We start from the raw sequence: 8,844 nt of genomic DNA on the forward strand, positions 1-8,844 counted from the left end.
CCTGTTGGATAGGTAGCTCTTTATCCAACTCAGAAGATTACCTTTGATTCCAAATTCAGCAAGTTGCTCTAATATTATTTCGCCATTCGCTACATCGAAAGCTGACTTTAGGTCAATAAAGGCTGCCTGTGTCCCATCCTGGGAGTTTACAAAATATTCAGCAAAGCATGTTTGTGTGCTACACTTGGGCATGAACCCATATAGGTTTGGGGCCAGTTTTTCTTTGACCTGAAACATGACACGATTGAGAACAATTCTCTCCAAGACTTTACACATGCAAGATGTAAGGGAAATGGGTCTGAATTTTTGAGAGTTAGGTTTAGGAATTGGTATTATGAGACTTTGTGTCCATTTCTTTGGCAAGATACCTTGTGAGAGACTCATTTGATAGAGGTCAAGCAGAGGGTGGCTAGGGACATCATTCAGGGACTCCACTGGTGACGTTTCGCCAATCTGAGACCTCGCCCCTCACAGTGACTCGCTGTCTTCTGTTACTTAGGTACTCCCTTATCCAATGGAGTCCCTTCCCTTTCACTCCAATCTACATCTCCAGCTTTTTCACTAGCCTGGTTGATACCTGGTTGAGCCTCTTATGTGGTACTGTGTCAAAGGTTTTTTGTCAATCCAAAAATATGCAGTCTGCCCAGCCTTCTCTTTCTTGCCTGATTTTTGTTGCCTGGTCGTAGAATTCAATTAACCCTGTGAAGCAGGATTTGCCATCCCTGAACCCATGTTGATGCTGTGTTACAAAGCCATTTCGCTCCAGATGTTCCTCTAGCTTTTTTCGCACAATCTTCTCCATCAGCATGGTATGTAAGTAAGGGACACTGGCCTGTAGTTCAGTGCCTCCTGTCTATCCCCTTTCTTGTATATCAGGACTATGTTAGCCGCTTTCCAAATTCCGGGCAGTTCCCCTGTTGCCAGTGATTTGTTATACACTATGGAGAGTGGGAGGCACAGTTCTTCTGCTCCTTCCTTTAGTATCCAAGGGGAGATTCCATCTGGGCCTATAGCCTTTGTCACATCCAACACTAGTATAAGCTTCCTTACTTCCTCACTGGTAATCTCAAACTCTTCCAGTGGTTCCTGGTTAACTATTCCCTCTCTTATCTCTGGAATTTCTCCTTGCTCTAAGGTAAAGAATCTCCGGGAATTTCTTATTTAGTTCCTCACACACACTTCCTTGTCGTTTGTAGTGATTCCTTCTGCCCCCTATCCTTAATTTCTTTACCTCTTCCTTTATTTTTACTTCCTTTATCTTTCGTTTTTTTCTCCTGCTATGGTTGTGCAGCAATTTAGGTTGAGTCTTTGCCTTGCTTGCGAGGCAAAGTAGTCGTGTGTGTGTGTGTGTGTGTGTACTTACCTAATTGTGCTTGCGGGGGTTGAGCTCTGGCTCTTTGGTCCCGCCTCTCAACGGTCAATCAACTAATGTACAGGTTCCTGAGCCTACTGGGCTCTATCATATCTACACTTGAAGCTGTGTATGGAGTCAGCCTCCACCACATCACTTCCTAATGCATTACATTTGTCTACTACTCTGACACTGAAAAAATTCTTTTTAACGTCTCTATGGCTCATTTCGGCACTCAATTTCCACCTGTGTCCCCTAGTGCGTGTGCCCCTTGTGTTAAAAAGTCTGTCTTTATCTACCCTATCAATTTCTCTGAGAATCTTGTATGTGGTGATCATGTCCCCCCCTAACTCTTCTGTCTTCCAGCGACGTGAGGTTTAATTCCCGTAGTCTCTCCTGGTAGCTCTCCTCAGTTCTAGTTCCACCAGACTAGTACCCCTCAGTTCGGGTACTAGTCTGGTGGCATACCTTTGAATCTTTTCCAGTTTAGTCTTATGCATGACTAGATATGGACTCCATGCTGGAGCCGCATACTCCAGGATTGGTCTGTCTGTTTGTGATAGTCACGTAGATGGGTGTGTATGGATATAAATAATTTAACTGGTAATAAAAAGAGACAGTAGAGAAGATTGGTATTCGCGCAAGTGTATAAGTTGTGTGGTCGGCAAGTGTTCATCCACTCAGATACACACGTGGACATACATACATAAGAGCAACACACACCATGTTCCCCCCACCCCCAGCCCTCCCCCCCCCCCCCCAGCCCCCCCCCTCCCCCCACAATGAATCCCCCCCTCCCCCCACAATGAATCCCCCCCCCTCACGCAAACCATAATTCAGACCCAGTATGAGACGATTAATCCTCAGGAAACAGGAAATCAAACTACTGAACGGTCTCTTCCAAGGTTACCCTAATTTGTAGAAACGTTCCCAAGGAAGCCAGAAACTATGGAACAACTTCACAAGAAGCAACAACTTCAAAATAAGCAACAACTTCACAGGAAGCAACAACTTCACAATAAGCAACAACTTCACAGGAAGCAACAACTTCACAATAAGCAACAACTTCACAGGAAGCAACAACTTCACAATAAGCAACAACTTCACAGGAAGCAACAACTTCACAATAAGCAACAACTTCACAGGAAGCAACAACTTCACAATAAGCAACAACTTCACAGGAAGCAACAACTTCACAATAAGCAACAACTTCACAGGAAGCATCAACTTCACAATAAGCAACAACTTCACAGGAAGCAACAACTTCACAATAAGCAACAACTTCACAGGCAGCAACAACTTCACAATAAGCAACAACTTCACAATAAGCAACAACTTCACAGGCAGCAACAACTTCACAATAAGCAACAACTTCACAGGAAACAACAACTTCACAGGCAGCAACAACTTCACAATAAGTAACAACTTCACAGGCAGCAACAACTTCACAGGCAGCAACAACTTCACAGGAAGCAACAACTTCACAGGAAGCAACAACTTCACAGGAAGCAACAACTTCACAATAAGCATCAACTTCACAGGAAGCAACAACTTCACAATAAGCAACAACTTCACAATAAGCAACAACTTCACAGGCAGCAACAACTTCACAGGCAGCAACAACTTCACAGGCAGCAACAACTTCACAGGAAGCAACAACTTCACAGGAAGCAACAACTTCACAGGAAGCAACAACTTCACAGGAAGCAACAACTTCACAGGAAGCAACAACTTCACAGGAAGCAACAACTTCACAGGCAGCAACAACTTCACAGGCAGCAACAACTTCACAGGAAGCAACAACTTCACAGGAAGCAACAACTTCACAGGCAGCAACAACTTCACAGGTGTGGGAACCGACCTGTGAGATTTATATTTATTTAATTTATATGAACTTATATTTACGTTAATTTATATACTTCGATAGCAATTTGTATAATGATAAGTGGACTGTATTTCTGCAATAATCTCATAATCTCACAAATCGATCCTCTACACATTAAGGGGGGTTTATTAGTTTATATATATGCAGCCAATCAAACTACAGAATTAACTACATACATTGAAAAGGTTCCTTATCTTATAGTACAGCAGGTTAGTCCACCAGGTATAACTAGGGTGTAGACACCAAATTATCCTCTTTGAGGTAGCTTCCATCACCCAGTAACTGGTGCACAAAATCTTCCTCGTCTTGACCTGTCAAAAGTGCGCTAGCTGTGAAGCCAGAATCCTATATATGACAAGCTATATCAGAGAAAACACTATACAGTACATGGAACAATAAAGACCTGGCTTAATTACCTTTAGTATGAGGCGATTTCGCGTTCTAACCGGCTAACCCTACCCAATGACATTAATGGCCACTAATGATAGATAATGGGTTTCGGAAAGAACACTTAACTTGAATTTGTAGACAGCGTGTTGATAATGGTACACTTTTAGTTTCCATAACACTACGTCCAAGTAAATTTAACAGGAGCCGAATTTGCTCCCGTGTGAGCCTCTGGTCTTGTATGAACAATGGCAATGTCTAACACTCCATACTACTGACGCCTGGCCGACATTGTCCAGATATGATAGGAGCCAAATTTGCTCCACACGTCTCGGAGGTGACACAACAATGGCTGCCCCTCCTTCCTCACTGACGCCTGGCTTACATTGTCCAGATTTCAGAAAGTGATAGAAGGGTCACATTTACTCTACTTTAATATTGATAATTAAGTTAATTTATATAAGATGTTTTTATGATGGTAAAGTCCAAAGACTAATGTATTTAAGAATAATTCCCACCATAATAGGTGGTGAATTATAATAGTGTGTGGTGATGATATCCCGTTTTCTTTAGACGGTAATTCCACTACAAGTTACGTTTTCTATGGTTAACTTGTTTATACAACACAGCTATTATCTGTCTGTATGATATTAAATGGTGTCGGATTTTCCGACAACAGGAAGCAACAACTTCACAGGCAGCAACAACTTCACAGGAAGCAACAACTTCACAGGAAGCAACAACTTCACAGGCAGCAACAACTTCACAGGAAGCAACAACTTCACAGGAAGCAACAACTTCACAGGAAGCAACAATTTCACAGGCAGCAACAACTTCACAGGAAGCAACAACTTCACAGGCAGCAACAACTTCACAGGAAGCAACAACTTCACAGGAAGCAACAACTTCACAGGCAGCAACAACTTCACAGGCAGCAACAACTTCACAGGAAGCAACAACTTCACAGGAAGCAACAACTTCACAGGAAGCAACAACTTCACAGGAAGCAACAACTTCACAGGAAGCAACAACTTCACAGGCAGCAACAACTTCACAGGCAGCAACAACTTCACAGGAAGCAACAACTTCACAGGCAGCAACAACTTCACAGGAAGCAACAACTTCACAGGAAGCAACAACTTCACAGGCAGCAACAACTTCACAGGCAGCAACAACTTCACAGGAAGCAACAACTTCACAGGAAGCAACAACTTCACAGGAAGCAACAACTTCACAGGAAGCAACAACTTCACAGGAAGCAACAACTTCACAATAAGCAACAAATTCACAATAAGCAACAAATTCACAGGCAGCAACAACTTCACAATAAGCAACAACTTCACAATAAGCAACAACTTCACAGGCAGCAACAACTTCACAGGCAGCAACAACTTCACAGGAAGCAACAACTTCACAGGCAGCAACAACTTCACAATAAGTAACAACTTCACAGGCAGCAACAACTTCACAGGCAGCAACAACTTCACAGGAAGCAACAACTTCACAGGCAGCAACAACTTCACAGGAAGCAACAACTTCACAGGAAGCAACAACTTCACAATAAGCATCAACTTCACAGGAAGCAACAACTTCACAGGAAGCAACAACTTCACAATAAGCATCAACTTCACAGGAAGCAACAACTTCACAGGAAGCAACAACTTCACAGGAAGCAACAACTTCACAGGAAGCAACAACTTCACAATAAGCAACAACTTCACAATAAGCAACAACTTCACAGGCAGCAACAACTTCACAGGAAGCAACAACTTCACAGGAAGCAACAACTTCACAGGCAGCAACAACTTCACAATAAGTAACAACTTCACAGGCAGCAACAACTTCACAGGCAGCAACAACTTCACAGGAAGCAACAACTTCACAGGCAGCAACAACTTCACAGGAAGCAACAACTTCACAGGAAGCAACAACTTCACAGGAAGCAACAACTTCACAATAAGCATCAACTTCACAGGAAGCAACAACTTCACAGGAAGCAACAACTTCACAGGAAGCAACAACTTCACAATAAGCAACAACTTCACAATAAGCAACAACTTCACAGGCAGCAACAACTTCACAGGAAGCAACAACTTCACAGGAAGCAACAACTTCACAGGCAGCAACAACTTCACAATAAGTAACAACTTCACAGGCAGCAACAACTTCACAGGCAGCAACAACTTCACAGGAAGCAACAACTTCACAGGCAGCAACAACTTCACAGGCAGCAACAACTTCACAGGAAGCAACAACTTCACAGGAAGCAACAACTTCACAGGAAGCAACAACTTCACAATAAGCATCAACTTCACAGGAAGCAACAACTTCACAGGCAGCAACAACTTCACAGGCAGCAACAACTTCACACGAAGCAACAACTTCACAATAAGCAACAACTTCACAGGAAGCAACAACTTCACAGGCAGCAACAACTTCACAGGCAGCAACAACTTCACAGGCAGCAACAACTTCACAGGCAGCAACAACTTCACAGGAAGCAACAACTTCACAGGAAGCATCAACTTCACAGGAAGCAACAACTTCACAATAAGCAACAACTTCACAGGCAGCAACAACTTCACAGGCAGCAACAACTTCACAATAAGCAACAACTTCACAGGCAGCAACAACTTCACAGGAAGCAACAACTTCACAGGAAGCAACAACTTCACAGGAAGCAGCAACTTCACAGGAAGCAACAACTTCACAGGAAGCAACAACTTCACAGGAAGCAACAACTTCACAATAAGCAACAACTTCACAGGCAGCAACAACTTCACAATAAGCAACAACTTCACAGGCAGCGACAACTTCACAATAAGCAACAACTTCACAATAAGCAACAACTTCACAGGCAGCAACAACTTCACAATAAGCAACAACTTCACAGGCAGCAACAACTTCACAGGCAGCAACAACTTCACAGGCAGCAACAACTTCACAGGAAGCAACAACTTCACAGGAAGCATCAACTTCACAGGAAGCAACAACTTCACAATAAGCAACAACTTCACAGGAAGCAACAACTTCACAGGAAGCAACAACTTCACAGGAAGCAACAACTTCACAGGCAGCAACAACTTCACAATAAGCAACAACTTCACAGGCAGCAACAACTTCACAATAAGCAACAACTTCACAATAAGCAACAACTTCACAGGAAGCAACAACTTCACAATAAGCAACAACTTCACAATAAGCAACAACTTCACAGGCAGCAACAACTTCACAATAAGCAACAACTTCACAGGCAGCAACAACTTCACAATAAGCAACAACTTCACAGGCAGCAACAACTTCACAATAAGCAACAACTTCACAATAAGCAACAACTTCACAGGCAGCAACAACTTCACAATAAGCAACAACTTCACAGGCAGCAACAACTTCACAATAAGCAACAACTTCACAGGAAGCAACAACTTCACAATAAGCAACAACTTCACACTAAGCATCAACTTCACAGGAAGCAACAACTTCACAGGAAGCAACAACTTCACAATAAGCAACAACTTCACACTAAGCATCAACTTCACAATAAGCATCAACTTCACAGGCAGCAACAACTTCACAGGAAGCAACAACTTCACAGGAAGCAACAACTTCACAGGAAGCAACAACTTCACAGGCAGCAACAACTTCACAGGAAGCAACAACTTCACAGGCAGCAACAACTTCACAGGAAGCAACAACTTCACAGGCAGCAACAACTTCACAGGAAGCAACAACTTCACAATAAGCAACAACTTCACAATAAGCATCAACTTCACAATAAGCATCAACTTCACAATAAGCATCAACTTCACAATAAGCAACAACTTCACAGGAAGCAACAACTTCACAGGAAGCAACAACTTCACAGGAAGCAACAACTTCACAGGAAGCAACAACTTCACAGGAAGCAACAACTTCACAGGAAGCAACAACTTCACAGGAAGCAACAACTTCACAGGAAGCAACAACTTCACAGGAAGCAACAACTTCACAATAAGCAACAACTTCACAATAAGCAACAACTTCACAATAAGCAACAACTTCACAGGAAGCAACAACTTCACAATAAGCAACAACTTCACAATAAGCAACAACTTCACAGGAAGCAACAACTTCACAATAAGCAACAACTTCACACTAAGCATCAACTTCACAATAAGCATCAACTTCACAGGAAGCAACAACTTCACAGGAAGCAACAACTTCACAGGAAGCAACAACTTCACAGGAAGCAACAACTTCACAGGAAGCAACAACTTCACAGGAAGCAACAACTTCACAGGAAGCAACAACTTCACAGGAAGCAACAACTTCACAATAAGCATCAACTTCACAATAAGCATCAACTTCACAATAAGCAACAACTTCACAGGCAGCAACAACTTCACAGGAAGCAACAACTTCACAGGAAGCAACAACTTCACAGGAAGCAACAACTTCACAGGAAGCAACAACTTCACAGGAAGCAACAACTTCACAGGCAGCAACAACTTCACAATAAGCAACAACTTCACAGGAAGCAACAACTTCACAGGAAGCAACAACTTCACAGGAAGCAACAACTTCACAGGAAGCAACAACTTCACAATAAGCAACAACTTCACAATAAGCATCAACTTCACAGGAAGCAACAACTTCACAGGAAGCATCAACTTCACAATAAGCAACAACTTCACAGGAAGCAACAACTTCACAGGAAGCAACAACTTCACAGGAAGCATCAACTTCACAATAAGCAACAACTTCACAATAAGCATTGTAACACGGGTTCGGTTCCCTCTCTCTCTTTACTTCTTTCTACTCCCTCTACCCGTATTCTTACTTATTATTCTCTACCAAGGGACTCCAAAACTTTTAACAAAGCCAACTCCACGCCACGTGGTCCTAAGACGATTGACCGACTTAGGATTCTACACCCAGTATGACGTGACCTAAGCTCTGAACAAAACCCTAGAGTCACCTCTGCTGCCACCACCAGACCAGTAATACAAGAGCAATGATCGAGGTCTGGATCGATCACGCTAATTAATCAACCTAGGGGCTTGATCCCCACTATAAACGATGACCTTGAGTGTGGAATAAATTACACGGTAATGATAATTCCGATTCGATGTTAGAATCGGCGCCCAATGCAACTCTGCCTCGTGTGGACCACGTGACCAGGACAAGTATACACATAAAACACATGGAAACAATAAAATGCAAATTAATAACAAATTTAATT

This window comes from Procambarus clarkii, chromosome 20, assembly GCF_040958095.1.
Source record: "Procambarus clarkii isolate CNS0578487 chromosome 20, FALCON_Pclarkii_2.0, whole genome shotgun sequence".
In the NCBI taxonomy this organism is placed as follows: domain Eukaryota; kingdom Metazoa; phylum Arthropoda; class Malacostraca; order Decapoda; family Cambaridae; genus Procambarus; species Procambarus clarkii.